The following is an 18,266-nucleotide window of genomic DNA, read 5'->3' on the forward strand; positions in this document are numbered from 1 at the left end:
ACTCTCTCTCTCTCGCTCTCACACACACGCTCTCTCTCTCAGCCACACATGCTCGCTCTCTCTCTCTCTCTCTGTCACACACACACATGCACATACACGCGTCTCTCTCTAAGCCAGACACACACACACACACTCTCTCTCAGCCAAGCACACACACTCTCTCTCTCTCCCTCCCTCTCTCTCTCACACGCACATGCACACACACACACGGTTTCTCTCTCTCACACACACACAGTCTATCTCTCTCGCTCTCACACACACACACTCGCTCTCTGCCACACACACATGCTCTCTTTCTCTGACACACACGGACACACTCACACACACACACACACACACACACCCTCGCTCTCCCTCTCTCTCACACACACATACACACACAATCTCAGACACACACACACACACACTCTGTCTCTCTCAGACACACGGAAGCTCTCACTTTCACGCACACACACACACACACTCTCTCTCACGGACACACACACTCACACACTCTCTCTCTCACGGACACACACACTCACACTCACTCTCAGACACACACACGATCTTTCTCTCTCTCTCACACTCACTCACTCTCTCTCTCAGACACACACACACTCTTTCAGACATATGTTCTTTCTCTCTCTCTCTCTCTCTCTCTCAAACATACACACACACACACTCTCTCTCTCTCAGACACACACACACAGACCCACGCACACTGACAGACACACACATACAATCTTTCTCACACACACAAACACACACACAATGGCAGACAGACACACACAGGTCACACCCCAGCACTGAGCCAGACATATATGCACAGACACACATCCACACACACTGACAGACACACACACATACTCTCTCTCTCTCGCACTAACACACTGATTACACCACAGGCATTGAGACAGAGTACTCGGTCAGTTCAACATTTACCTGTCTTTACAAGAGCACAGATCTGCAGATGCTGCAAATCTTAAATAAGAACAGAAAATGCTGGAAATACTCAGCAGGTCTGGCAGGATTTGTTAAGAGAGAAACAGGGTTTAATGTTTCAGGTCGGTGACCCTTCATCAAAACTGAGTGAGATTGGAGATGGAACAGTTTTTAAACCAAACGGGGAAAGGAGGTCGGGGGAGGATTATAATCAACATTCAGTTTAGCAATTACAATATCATCCTTTTATTATTTAATCTCTACTGTCTTCCACCGTATTACAGACCTTCCCATTTGTTCATTCATGTCCAATCATTTAAATGCATCACTGGATACAGGAACGCATTTATAAATCTCAATAAGTCCTCAATCAAACTGGTAACTTTTCTCCATCCTGATGTATAATTTCTCTGTTTATTTCCCTTCTTCACAGTTAATTTGCTGACGATTGGGATCCTGTCTCAGGGAAAGTGCGGTCTCTCCAAATGTGTCACTCGCTACCTGGTGGCCATGTCAGCGGCGGATCTACTGGTCATTATCTTTGACCTGATATTGAGACACATTCCCATTGTTTATGAGGAACGGTTTCAGTTCCTGGAGTCCATCCCCGTGTGTAATATCCACGCCGTCCTGGTTTACATAGTCACAGACTGTTCTGTCTGGTTCACCGTCACTTTCACCTTTGATCGATTTGTGGCCATTTGTTGCCAGAAGCTGAAAAGTAAATATTGCAGTGAGAAAACTTCGGCTGTGGTTGTGGGAACAGTAACTGTGCTGAGCTGTTTAAAGAACATCTTCTGGTATTTTATGTTCACAGATTGGTATCGGCTGCAGAACTTCCCCTGGTTTTGTTTTGTCGCAATGGATGTTCAGCATTCTCGTGTCTGGGGAACAATCGAGTTCCTCCACAACATTATAACCCCGGCGATCCCATTTGTGGTGATTATGCTGCTCAACGCTATCACCGTCAGACACATTTTATTGGGCAGCAGAGGACGCAGGAGACTCCGAGCACACAGCAGTGGGGAGAGTCCCAGAGACCCCGAGATGGAGAGTCGAAGGAAATCCATCATTTTACTGTTAGTTATCTCGGGGAATTTCATCCTGTTGTGGGCCATCTTAATGATGCATTCGATACATAACCGGATGTGGTATTTGGGTTATCGGTCTGTTCCTCTCCCTGAGTTCCTGCAGGAATTGGGCTTCATGCTGCAGCTCCTGAGTTGCTGCACAAACACTGCGATTTATGCCGTGACCCAGACTCAGTTCAGAGAACAGATGAAGAATGTGCTGAAATATCCCTTTACTGCAATTGTTGAATTCATTCAATGAACAGAGGAGGGCGCGGGTCTGTTTCCAGGGTGATGGGGCGTGGGGGCTGGGTCTCTTTCCAGGGTAACTGAGGTGTGAGGGCGGAGACTGTTTCCCCGATGACGGGCAGTGGGGATGGGGTCTGTTTCCAGGGTGACGGGGAATTGGTGGCGGGGGCAATTCCCCTGGTGACGGGGTATAGGCGGCGGGGTCGATTTCTAGAGTGATGGCGGCGAGCCTGCGGGTTCTGATTCCCCGGTGATGGATGTGGGGGCGGGGTCTGATTTCCCGAGGACGGGGGAGTGGGAGGGGTATGTTTCCCCGGTGACGGAGGGGTGGGGGCGGGGTCAGTTTCCCTGGTGATGGAGGAGTGGGGGCGGAATCTGTTTCCACTGTCACGTATGCGTGGGGGCGGGGTCTGTTTCCCCGGTGACGGGCAGTGGGGACGGGGTGGGATTCCCTGGTGACTGGAAGTTGGTGGTGGGCTCCGTTTCCCGAGGTGGTGGTGAGGAGGCGGGGTCAGTTTCCCGGGTGATGGAGGGGTGGGGTCGATGTCTGTTTCCCGGTGACGGGCAGTGGGGACTGGGTCGGTTTCCCCGGTGACAGAAGAGTGAGCGCGGGGTCTGTTCCCAGGCTAACGGGGAGTATGTCACTTAAAATGGCCGCAGTGCAGGTGATATCAAACAGCCAAACAGAATGTCATTTAAAATGGCCACAGCACATTTTGCTTAAATGGCCGCAGTGCAAGTGACATTAAACAGCCGCATGGAATGGCATTTAAAATGGCCGCAGCACATGTCGTTTAATTGGCCGCATTGCAGGTGATATCAAACAGCCAGACAGAATGTCACTTAAAATTGCCGCTGCACATGTCGCTTAAAATGGCTGCAGTGTAGGTGACATCAAACAGCCGCACAGCATGTCTTGTAAAATGGCCGCAATGGGCATCCGATCTTTTCTAGTAGTCTGAAGAGACCACGTCTGCTGACGAGGTCAAAGGCTTTGGTGAGATCAATGAAAGCAATGTAGAGGGGCATCTGTTGTTCGCGGCATTTCACCTGCATGTGATGAAGGGAGAACAGCATGTCAACTGTCGATCTCTCTGCACGGAAGCCACACTGTGCCTCAGGGTAGACGCGCTCGGCCAGCTTCTGGAGCCTATTTAGAGTGACTTCGAGCAAAGACTTTCCCCACTGTGCTGAGCAGGGAGATTCCACGGTAATTGTTGCAGTCACCGCGGTCACCTTTGTTTTTATAGAGGTGATGATATTGGCATCGTGCATGTCCTGAGGTACTGCTCCCTCGTCCCAGCACAGGCATAGCAGTTCATGTAGTGCTGAGAGTATAGCAGGCTTGGCACTCTTGATTATTTCAGGGGTAATGCTGCCCTTCTCAGGGGCTTTTCCGTTGGCTAGAGAATCAATGGCATCACTGAGTTCCGATTTTGTTGGCTGTATGTCCAGCTCATCCATGACTGGTAGAGGCTGGGCTGCATTGAGGGCAGTCTCCCTGGAGTACAGTTCTAGGTAGTGCTCAACCCAGCGGTCCATTTGTTTGCGTTGGTCAGTGAATACGTCCCCTGATTTAGATTTGAGAGGGACGATCTTCTTGATGGTTGGCCCAAAAGCTCTCTTAATGCCATCATACATTTCTCTGAGGTTTCTGGTGTCTGAGGCCAGCTGAATATGACTGCATTGGTGTTGCCAGTTGTCATTTGCGCAGCGCCTGGCTGTTCTTTGTGCAGTACTTCTGGATGATTTAAGTGCCACGGATGTTAACTCGCTGGGGGCTTTCTTGTAGTTCAGCAGTGCAATGCAGTTAGCGGCTATGACTGGTTCCAGCTCTTCATTATGAGATTGAAACGAGTCTGCATTTCTCATCGCTCGTTTGCTGTAGGTAGTCAAAGCTAACTCACAGATGGCGTATCTGATGTGGGCCCACTTGGTCTCAACATCCCCTGTGGGAGTGTTTTGAAGGGTTGGAACAAGCGAATTTAGAAATTGTTGTAACATCTGTGTATGAGAAATTCTGCTCATGTTGATGCGCGGATGGCCCTTCTGCTTGGAATGATGCAACTTCTTTGGTCTGAGTCTAACGTTGCTGCACACCAGGGAGTGGTCGGTGTCGCAGTCCGCATGGTGGAAGCTGCGTGTCATTTGAACACTGCTTAAGGAAGCTTGCCTTGTGACAATGAGGTCTAGCTGGTGCCAAGGACGCGATCTTGGGTGCCTCCATGAAACCTGATGACAGGGTTTAGTATCAAGGAACGAGTTGGTAATGCAGAGGTTATGATAGGTACACAACTCAAAAAGGCCACAGCACATGTCACTTAAATGGCCACAGTGCAGGTGACATCAAACAGACCACAGTGCATATAATTTAAAATGCTGCAGCAAATGTCGCTTAAAATGGCCACAGTGCAGGTGACATCAAACAGACCACAGGGCATATCATTTAATATGGCAACAGCACAGGTCACTTAAAATGGCCGCAGCGCAGGTGTATTCAAACAAACCATAGTGAATATCATTTATAATGCTGCAGCAGATGTCGCTTCAAATGGCTGCATTGGAGGTGACATCAAACTGACCACAGAGCATATCATTTAAAATGGCCGCAGCGCAGGTCGCTTAAAAGGCTCCCAGTGCAGGTGACTTCAAAAAGAACACAGGGCATATAATTTATAATTGCCACAGCGCATGTCGCTGAAAATGGTCCCAGTGCAGGTGACATCAAACAGACCACAGGACATATCATTTCAAACGTTGCAGCAGAAGTCATTTAAAATGGTCGCAGAGCAGGTGACAACAAACAGCCACAAGGAATGCCATTTAAAATCGCCACTGGGACAGCGATACTTTGAAGCTGACCTTTCTTAAAACAAGGTGAAGTGGCACTGAGTCCCAATCACACACCAGGAAAGGGACAAGCTGTGCACAACAAGATTCACAGTCAGATAAACACTGTGAAGTGCAAAACAACCCCCATGTCCTCAAGAATGTTAACTCAGTGGAAGAGATCACACATTAATGTTAACACACTAAATGACATACGGTGTACTTCAGAACACACAGTCAGATACACCCTGTGAAGTGCAAAACACACCCACTGTCCTCAGGAATATTAACACACTGACAGAGAACACAGATTAATATTAACACACACACTGACACACGGTATATATCATGACCCACTATCAGATACACCCTGTGAAGTGAAAAACTCCCCCACTGCCCTCAGGAATATTAACACAGTGACAGAGAGAACAGCTTAAAATTAACGCACTCACTGACAGACTGTGTACATCATGAACCACAGTCAGATACACCCTGTGAAGGGAAAAACACCCCCACTGTCCTCAGGAATATTAACACAGTGACAGTGAACACAGATTAATATTAACGCACTCACTGACACACTGTGTACATCATGAACCACAGTCAGACACACCTTGTGAAGTATAAAACATCCCCGCTGTCCTCAGGAATATTAACAAACTGTCAGAGAAGAGACATACATATTAACACACTCACTGATACACTGTGCACACCACGACCTCGTCCGATACACTCTGTGAAGTGTAAAATACCCACACTGTCCCCAGGAATATCAGCACACTGACAGAGAAAACAGATTAATATTAACACACTTAGTAATACACTGTGTACATCATGAGCAAGACTCACATGCACCCTGTGAAGTGTTAAGCACCCTAACTGTCCTCAGTATATTAACACGCTAACAGAGAACACCGATTCATATTAATACACTCACTGACACATTGTGAACATCATGACCCACAGTCAGATAAAACCTGTGAAGTGCAAAACAACACCGCTGTCCTCAGGAATATTAACACAATGACAGAGAACACCGATTAACATTAACACACTCACTGACACACTGTGCACATCATGACCAACAGTTAGATACACCCTGTGAAGTGCAAAACAACCCCGCTGTCCTCAGGAATATTAACACAATGACAGAGAACACAGATTAACATTAACACACTCACTGACGCACTGTGCACATCATGACCAACAGTCAGATACACCCGGTGAAGTATAAAACACGCCTACAGTCCACAGGAATACAAACAGACTGATAGAGAACACTGATTAATATTAACAAACTCACTGACACACTGTTTACATCATGACCAACAGTCAGATACACCTTGTGCAGTGTAAAACATCCCCACTATCCTCAGGAATATTAGCACACCGACAGAGAACACTAATTAATATTAACACACTCTCTGACACATTGCGTACATCAATACCAACATTCAGGTACACCCTGTGAAGTGTAAAAAGCCCGCACGGTCCTCTGGAACGTTAACACGGTGACAGATAACACAGATTAATATTAACACACTCACTGGCACACTCTGTGTACATCATGATCGACAGTCAGATACACAATGTGATGTGTAAAACACCCCCACCGTCCTCAGGAATATTAACACAGTGGCAGATAACACAGATTAACATTAACACACTCACTGACACACTGTGTATATCACGACACACAGTAGATACAAACCGTGAAGTGCAAAACACCCCCTCTGTCCTCAGGAATATTAGCACAGTGACAGAGAACACAGATTCACATTAACACACTGACTGACGCACACTGCACATCATGACCAACAATCAGATACACCATCTGAAGTGTAAACACTCCCACTGCCGTCAGGAATATTAACACAGTGACAGCGAACACAGATTAATATTAACACAGTCACGGACACATTGTGTTCATTATGATACGCAGTCAGTTACACCCTGTGAAGTGTAAAACACCCCCACTGTCCTCAGGATTATTAATACACTTACTGCGAACGCAGATTAATATTACCACACTCACTGACACACTGAGTCCATCATGGCCACCGTCAGACAGACTCTGTGAAGTGTAAAAGACCCCACAGTCCTCAGGAATATTAACAGAGTGACAGAAAACATAGATTAAGATGAATACACTCACTGACACACTGTGTGCATCATGACCCACAGTCAGATACACCCTGTGAAGTGCAAAACACGCCCACTGTCCTCAGGAATATTAACACAGTGACAGAGAACACAGATTAATATTAACACACTCACTGACGCTCTGTGCACATCATGACCCACAGTCAGATGCACCCGGTGAAGTATAAAACACCCCGACAGTCCACAGGAATACACACACACTGATAAAGAAGACTGATTACTATTAACAAACTCAAACTCTCTGACAAACTGTTTACATCATGACCCACAGTCAGATACACCTTGTGAAGTGTAAAACACCCCCACTATCCTCAGGAATATTAGCACACCGACAGAGAACACTGATTAATATTAACATACTCACTGACACACTGTGCACAGCATGACCAACATTCAGGTACACCCTGTGAAGTGTAAAAAGCCAGCACTGTCCTCAGGAACGTGAGCACGGTGACAGATAACACAGATTAATATTAACACACTCACTGACACACTGAGTACATCGCGACCCAGAGTCAGATACACCCTGTGAAGTGTAAAACACTCCCAGTGTCCAATGAATAATACCACACTGAACAGAGAACACAGATTACTATTAACAAACTCACTGACACACTGTGTACATTATGATCGACAGTCAGATACACAATGTGATTGGTAAAACACCCCCACTGTCCTCAGGAGTATTAACACCCTGACAGAGAACTGAATTTAATACTAACACACTCACCGACACACTGTGCACATCATTATCCATAGTCAGATACGCCCTGTGAGGTGTAAAAAAAACCCACGCTCCTCAGAAATGTTCACACCCTGACAGAGAACACAGATTAATATGAACCCACTAACTGACACAATGTGTACATCATGACCAACAGTCAGATCCACCCTGTGAAGTGTAAACACTCCCACTGCCGTCAGGAATATTAAAACACTGATAGAGAACACAATTTAATATTAACACAATCACTGACACACTGTGTACATCATGACCAACAGTCAGATATACCCTGTGAAGTGTAAACACTCCCACTGCCGTCAGGAATATTAAAACACTGATAGTGAACACAGATTAATATTAACGCACTCACTGACGCACTGTGTACATCATGACCCACAGTCAGAGACTCACTGCGAATTGCAAACACCCCCCCCCCTCTGTCCTCAGGATTATAAACACCCTGACAGAGAACACAATTTAATATTAACACAATCACTGACACATTGTGTACATCAGGACCAACAGTCAGATACACCATGTGAAGTGTAAACACTCCCACTGTCGTCAGGAATATTAACACACTGACAGAGAAGACAGATTAATATTAACACACTCACTGACACACTGTGTACATCATGACCCACAGTCAGATACACCCTGTGAAGTGTAAAACACCCCCATTGTCCACAGGAATATTAACACCCTGATAGAGAACACAGATTAATATTGACAAACTCACTGACACATTTTGTACATCATTATCCACAGTCAGATACGCCCTGTGAATTGTCAAATACCCACAACTCCTCAGGAATATTAACACCCTTACAGAGAACACAGATTAATATTGACAAACTCACTGACACATTTTGTACATCATTATCCACAGTCAGATACGCCCTGTGAATTGTAAAACACCCACAACTCCTCAGGAATATTAACACCCTGACAAAGAACACAGATTAATATTGACAAACTCACTGACACATTTTGTACATCATTATCCACAGTCAGATACGCCCTGTGAATTGTAAAACACCCACAACTCCTCAGGAATATTAACACCCTGACAGAGAACACAGAGTAAAATGAACACACTCACTGACACACTGTGTACATCATGACCAACAGACAGATACACCCTGTGAAGTGCAAACACTCCCATTGCCGTCAGGAATATTAACACACTGACGGAGAACACGGATTAATATTAACACATTCACCGACATACTGTGTACATCATGACCCACAGACAGATACAAACTGTGAAGGGTAAAACAAGCCCACTGTTCTCAGGAATATTAACACGCCAACAGAGAAAACAGATTAATATTAACACACACACTGACACACTGTGTATATCACGACCCACAGTCAGATACAAACTGTGAAGTGTAAAACACCCCCAATGTCCACAGGAATATTAACGAATTGATCGAGATCACGTATTAATATTAACACATTAACTGACACACTGTGTACATCATGACCCAGAGTCAGATACAAACTGTGAGGTGTAAAACACCCCAACTGCCCAAAGGAATTTTAACACACTGATAGAGAACACAGATTCATATTAACGCACTCACTGACATACTCTGTACATCATGATCCACAGACAGATTCATCCTCTGATGTGTATAAAACCCCCTCTATCCTTGGGAATATTAACACTGTGGCAGAGAACACAGATTAAAATTAACAGGCTAACAGACACACTGCGTACATCGTGATCCACAATCAGATGCACCCAATAAAGGGCAAAACACCCCCTCTGTCCTCAGGAATATTAGCACAGTGACAGAGTACACAGATTCACATTAACACACTGACTGACGCACTGTGCACATCATGACCAACAATCAGATACACCATGTGATGTGTAAACACTCCCACTGCCGTCAGTAATATTAACACTGTGACAGCGAACACAGTTAATATTAACACAGTCACGGACACATTGTGTTCATTATGACACGCAGTCAATTACACCCTGTGAATTGTAAAACACCCCCACTGTCCTCAGGATTATTAATACCCTTACTGCGAACACAGATTAATATTACCACACTCACTGACACACTGAGTCCATCATGGCCACCGTCAGATAGACTCTGTGAAGTGTAAAAGACCCCACAGTCCTCAGGAATATTAACAGAGTGACAGAAAACATAGATTAAGATGAACACACTCACTGACACACTGTGTACATCATGACCCACAGTCAGATACACCCTGTGAAGTGCAAAACACGCCCACTGTCCTCAGGAATATTAACACAGTGACAGAGAACACAGATTAACATTAACACTCACTGACGCTCTGTGCACATCATGACCCACAGTCAGATGCACCCGGTGAAGTATAAAACACCCCGACAGTCCACAGGAATACACACACACTGATAGAGAAGACTGATTACTATTAACAAACTCAAACTCTCTGACAAACTGTTTACATCATGACCCACAGTCAGGGACACCTTGTGAAGTGTAAAACACCCACAATATCCTCAGGAATATTAGCACACCGACAGAGAACACTGATTAATATTAACATACTCACTGGCACATTGCATACATCATGACCAACATTCAGGTACACCCTGTGAAGTGTAAATAGCCAGCACTGTCCTCAGGAACGTTAACACGGTGACAGATAACACAGATTAATATTAACACACTCACTGACACACTGAGTGCATCGCGACCCAGAGTCAGATACACCCTGTGAAGTGTAAAACACTCCCAGTGTCCAATGAATAATAACACACTGACACAGAACACAGATTACTATTAACAAACTCACTGACACACTGTGTACATCATTATCCACAGTCAGATACGCCCTGTGAAGTGTAAAAAAAACCGACGCTCCTCAGAAATATTCACACCCTGACAGAGAACACAGATTAATATGAACTCACTCACTGACACAATGTGTACATCATGACCAACAGTCAGATCTACCCTGTGAAGTGTAAGCACTCCCACTGCCGTCAGGAATATTAAAACACTGATAGAGAACACAATTTAATATTAACACAATCACTGACACACTGTGTACATCATGACCAACAGTCAGATATACCCTGTGAAGTGTAAACACTCCGACTGCCGTCAGGAATATTAACACACTGACAGTGAACACAGATTAATATTAACGCACTCACTGACGCACTGTGTACATCATGACCTACAGTCAGAGACTCACTGCGAATTGCAAACCCCCCTCTGTCCTCAGGATTCTCAACACCCTGACAGAGAACACAATTTAATATTAACACAATCACTGACACATTGTGTACATCAGGACCAACAGTCAGATACACCATGTGAAGTGTAAACACTCCCACTGTCGTCAGGAATATTAACACACTGACAGAGAAGACAGATTAATATTAACACACTCACTGACACACTGTGTACATCATGACCCACAGTCAGATACACCCTGTGAAGTGTAAAACACCCCCATTGTCCACAGGAATATTAACACCCTGATAGAGAACACAGATTAATATTGACAAACTCACTGACACATTTTGTACATCATTATCCACAGTCAGATACGCCCTGTGAATTGTAAAATACCCACAACTCCTCAGGAATATTAACACCCTGACAGAGAACACAGATTAATATTGACAAACTCACTGACACATTTTGTACATCATTATCCACAGTCAGATACGCCCTGTGAATTGTAAAACACCCACAACTCCTCAGGAATATTAACACCCTGACAGAGAACACAGATTAATATTGACAAACTCATCGACACATTTTGTACATCATTATCCACAGTCAGATACGCCCTGTGAATTGTAAAACACCCACAACTCCTCAGGAATATTAACACCCTGACAGAGAACACAGATTAATATTGACAAACTCATCGACTATTTTGTACATCATTATCCACAGTCAGATACGCCCTGTGAATTGTAAAACATCCACAACTCCTCAGGAATATTAACACGCTAACAGAGAACACATATTAATATTAAGAAACTCACTGAAACACTGAGTACATTATGATCGACAGTCAGATACACAATGTGATTGGTAAAACACCCGCACTGTCCTCAGGAGTATTAACACCCTGACAGGGAACTGAATTTGATACTGACACACTCACCGACACACTGTGTACATCATTATCCATAGTCAGATACGCCCTGTGAAGTGTAAAATAAACCCACGCTCCTCAGAAATATTCACACCCTGACAGAGAACACAGATTAATATGAACCCACTCACTGACACAATATGTACATCATGACCAACAGTCAGATCTACCCTGTGAAGTGTAAGCACTCCCACTGCCGTCAGGTATATTAAAATACTGATAGAGAACACAATTTAATATTAACACAATCACTGACACACTGTGTACATCATGACCAGCAGTCAGATATACCCTGTGAAGTGTAAACACTCCGACTGCCGTCAGGAATATTAACACACTGACAGAGAAGACAGATTAATATTAACACACTCACTGACACACTGTGTACATCATGACCCACAGTCAGATACACCCTGTGAATTTTAAAATACCCACAACTCCTCAGGAATATTAACACCCTTACAGAGAACACAGATTAATATTGACAAACTCACTGACACATTTTGTACATCATTATCCACAGTCAGATACGCCCTGTGAATTGTAAAACACCCACAACTCCTCAGGAATATTAACACCCTGACAAAGAACACAGATTAATATTGTCAAAATCGCTGACACATTTTGTACATCATTATCCACAGTCAGATACGCCCTGTGAATTGTAAAACACACACAACTCCTCAGGAATATTAACACCCTGACAGAGAACACAGAGTAATATGAACACACTCACTGACACACTGTGTACATCATGACCAACAGACAGATACACCCTGTGAAGTGTAAACACTCCCATTGCCGTCAGGAATATTAACACACTGACGGAGAACACAGATTAATATTAACACATTCACCTACACACTGTGTACATCATGACCCACAGACAGATACAAACTGTGAAGGGTAAAACAAGCCCACTGTTCTCAGGAATATTAACACGCCAACAGAGAAAACAGATTAATATTAACACACACACTGACACACTGTGTATATCACGACCCACAGTCAGATACAAACTGTGAAGTGTAAAACACCCCCAATGTCCACAGGAATATTAACGAATTGATCGAGATCACGTATTAATATTAACACATTAACTGACACACTGTGTACATCATGACCCAGAGTCAGATACAAACTGTGAGGTGTAAAACACCCCAACTGTCCAAAGGAATTTTAACACACTGATAGAGAACACAGATTCATATTAACGCACTCACTGACATAATATGTACATCATGATCCACAGACAGATTCATCCTCTGATGTGTATAAAACCCCCTCTATCCTTGGGAATATTAACACTGTGGCAGAGAACACAGATTAAAATTAACAGGCTAACAGACACACTGCGTACATCGTGATCCACAGTCAGATTCACCCAGTAAAGTGCAAAACACCCCCTCTGTCGTCAGGAATATTAGCACAGTGACAGAGTACACAGATTCACATTAACACACTGACTGACGCACTGTGCACATCATCACCAACAATCAGATACACCATGTGATGTGTAAACACTCCCACTGCCGTCAGGAATATTAACACTGTGACAGCGAACACAGATTAATATTAACACAGTCACGGACACAGTGTGTTCATTATGACACGCAGTCAATTACACCCTGTGAATTGTAAAACACCCCCACTGTCCTCAGCATTATTAATACCCTTACTGCGAACACAGATTAATATTACCACACTCACTGACACACTGAGTCCATCATGGCCACCGTCAGATAGACTCTGTGAAGTGTAAAGACCCCACAGTCCTCAGGAATATTAACAGAGTGACAGAAAACATAGATTAAGATGAACACACTCACTGACACACTGTGTACATCATGACCCACAGTCAGATACACCCTGTGAAGTGCAAAACACGCCCACTGTCCTCAGGAATATTAACACAGTGACAGAGAACACAGATTAACATTAACACTCACTGACGCTCTGTGCACATCATGACCCACAGTCAGATGCACCCGGTGAAGTATAAAACACCCCGACAGTCCACAGGAATACACACACACTGATAGAGAAGACTGATTACTATTAACAAACTCAAACTCTCTGACAAACTGTTTACATCATGACCCACAGTCAGGGACACCTTGTGAAGTGTAAAACACCCACACTATCCTCAGGAATATTAGCACACCGACAGAGAACACTGATTAATATTAACATACTCACTGGCACATTGCATACATCATGACCAACATTCAGGTACACCCTGTGAAGTGTAAAAAGCCAGCACTGTCCTCAGGAACGTTAACACGGTGACAGATAACACAGATTAATATTAACACACTCACTGACACACTGAGTGCATCGCGACCCAGAGTCAGATACACCCTGTGAAGTGTAAAACACTCCCAGTGTCCAATGAATAATAACACACTGACAGAGAACACAGATTACTATTAACAAACTCACTGACACTCTGTGTACATTATGATCGACAGCCAGATACACAATGTGATTTGTAAAACACCCCCACTGTCCTCAGGAGTATTAACACCCTGACAGAGAACTGAATTTAATACTAACACACTCACCGACACACTGCGTACATCATTATCCATAGTCAGAAACGCCCTGTGAAGTGTAAAAAAAACCCACGCTCCTCAGAAATATTCACACCCTGACAGAGAACACAGATTAATATGAACTCACTCACTGACACAATGTGTACATCATGACCAACAGTCAGATCTACCCTGTGAAGTGTAAGCACTCCCACTGCTGTCAGGAATATTAAAACACTGATAGAGAACACAATTTAATATTAACACAATCACTGACACACTGTGAACATCATGACCAACAGTCAGATATACCCTGTGAAGTGTAAATACTCCGACTGCCGTCAGGAATATTAACACACTGACAGTGAACACAGATTAATATTAACGCACTCACTGACGCACTGTGTACATCATGACCCACAGTCAGAGACTCACTGCGAATTGCAAACCCCCCCTCTGTCCTCAGGATTCTCAACACCCTGACAGAGAACACAATTTAATTTTAGCACAATCACTGACACATTGTGTACATCAGGACCAACAGTCAGATACACCATGTGAAGTGTAAACACTCCCACTGCCGTCAGGAATATTAACACACTGACAGAGAAGACAGATTAATATTAACGCACTCACTGACACACTGTGTACATCATGACCCACAGTCAGATACACCCTGTGAAGTGTAAAACACCCCCATTGTCCACAGGAATATTAACACCCTGATAGAGAACACAGATGAATATTGACAAACTCACTGACACATTTTGTACATCATTATCCACAGTCAGATACGCCCTGTGAATTGTCAAATACCCACAACTCCTCAGGAATATTAACACCCTGACAAAGAACACAGATTAATATTGACAAACTCACTGACACATTTTGTACATCATTATCCACAGTCAGATACGCCCTGTGAATTGTAAAACACCCACAACTCCTCAGGAATATTAACACCCTGGCAGAGAACACAGAGTAATATGAACACACTCACTGACACACTGTGTACATCATGACCAACAGACAGATACACCCTGTGAAGTGTAAACACTCCCATTGCCGTCAGGAATATTAACACACTGACGGAGAACACAGATTAATATTAACACATTCACCGACACACTGTGTACATCATGACCCACAGACAGATACAAACTGTGAAGGGTAAAACAAGCCCACTGTTCTCAGGAATATTAACACGCCAACAGAGAAAACAGATTAATATTAACACACACACTGACACACTGTGTATATCACGACCCACAGTCAGATACAAACTGTGAAGTGTAAAACACCCCCAATGTCCACAGGAATATTAACGAATTGATCGAGATCACGTATTATTATTAACACATTAACTGACACACTGTGTACTTCATGACCCAGAGTCAGATACAAACTGTGAGGTGTAAAACACCCCAACTGTCCAAAGGAATTTTAACACACTGATAGAGAACACAGATTCATATTAACGCACTCACTGACATACTATGTACATCATGATCCACAGACAGATTCATCCTCTGATGTGTATAAAACCCCCTCTATCCTCGGGAATATTAACACTGTGGCAGAGAACACAGATTAAAATTAACAGGCTAACAGACACACTGCGTACATCGTGATCCACAGTCAGATGCACCCGGTAAAGTGCAAAACACTCCCTCTGTCCTCAGCAATATTAGCACAGTGACAGAGTACACAGATTCACATTAACACACTGACTGACGCACTGTGCACATCATCACCAACAATCAGATACACCATGTGATGTGTAAACACTCCCACTGCCGTCAGGAATATTAACACTGTGACAGCGAACACAGATTAATATTAACACAGTCACGGACACATTGTGTTCATTATGACACGCAGTCAATTACACCCTGTGAATTGTAAAACACCCCCACTGTCCTCAGCATTATTAATACCCTTACTGCGAACACAGATTAATATTACCACACTCACTGACACACTGAGTCCATCATGGCCACCGTCAGATAGACTCTGTGAAGTGTAAAAGACTCCACAGTCCTCAGGAATATTAACAGAGTGACAGAAAACATAGATTAAGATGAACACACTCACTGACACACTGTGTACATCATGACCCACAGTCAGATACACCCTGTGAAGTGCAAAACACGCCCACTGTCCTCAGGAATATTAACACAGTGACAGAGAACACAGATTAACATTAACACTCACTGACGCTCTGTGCACATCATGACCCACAGTCAGATGCACCCGGTGAAGTATAAAACACCCCGACAGTCCACAGGAATACACACACACTGATAGAGAAGACTGATTACTATAAACAAACTCAAACTCTCTGACAAACTGTTTACATCATGACCCACTGTCAGGGACACCTTGTGAAGTGTAAAACACCCACAATATCCTCAGGAATATTAGCACACCGACAGAGAACACTGATTAATATTAACATACTCACTGACACATTGCGTACATCATGACCAACAGTCAGATATACCCTGTGAAGTGTAAACACTCCCACTGCCGTCAGGAATATTAACACACTGACAGTGAACACAGATTAATATTAACGCACTCACTGACGCAATGTGTACATCATGACCCACAGTCAGAGACTCACTGCGAATTGCAAACCCCCCCTCTGTCCTCAGGATTCTCAACACCCTGACAGAGAACACAATTTAATATTAACACAATCACTGACACATTGTGTACATCAGGACCAACAGTCAGATACACCCTGTGAAGTGTAAAACACCCCCATTGTCCACAGGAATATTAACACCCTGATCGAGAACACAGATTAATATTGACAAACTCACTGACACATTTTGCACATCATTATCCACAGTCAGATACGCCCTGTGAATTGTAAAATACCCACAACTCCTCACGAATATTAACACCCTGACAGAGAGCACAGATTAATATTGACAAACTCACTGACACATTTTGTACATCATTATCCACAGTCAGATACGCCCTGTGAATTGTAAAACACCCACAACTCCTCAGGAATATTAACACCCTGACAGAGAACACAGATTAATATTGACAAACTCATCGACACATTTTGTACATCATGACCCACCGTCAGATACTCCTTGTGTAGTGTGAAACACGACCACTGTCCTCAGGAATATCAACACAGTGACAGAGAACACAGATTCGTATTAAAACTCTCACTGACACACTGTGCACATCATGACCAACAGTCAGATACACAATGTCAAGTGTAAACAATCCCACTGTCCTCAGGAATATTAACACACCAACAGAGAGCACGGATTAATATTAACACACTCACCGACACACCGTGTACATCATGACCAACAGTCAGGTGCAACCAGTATAGTGTAAAACATCCCCACTGTCCACTGGAATATTAACACATTGATAGAGAACACTGATTAATATTAACACAGTCACTGACAGACTGTGTACATCATGACCCACCGTCAGATACACCCTGTGCAGTGTCAAACACGACCACTGTCCTCAGGGATATTAACACATTGACAGAGAACATAGATTAGTATTAAAGCTCTCACTAACACACTGTGCACATAATGACCAACAGTCAGATACACAATGTCATGTGTAAACATTCCCACTGTCCTCAGGAATAGTAACACAATG

Source organism: Heterodontus francisci, unplaced genomic scaffold (genome assembly GCF_036365525.1).
Source record: "Heterodontus francisci isolate sHetFra1 unplaced genomic scaffold, sHetFra1.hap1 HAP1_SCAFFOLD_510, whole genome shotgun sequence".
Classification (NCBI taxonomy): Eukaryota; Metazoa; Chordata; class Chondrichthyes; order Heterodontiformes; family Heterodontidae; genus Heterodontus; species Heterodontus francisci.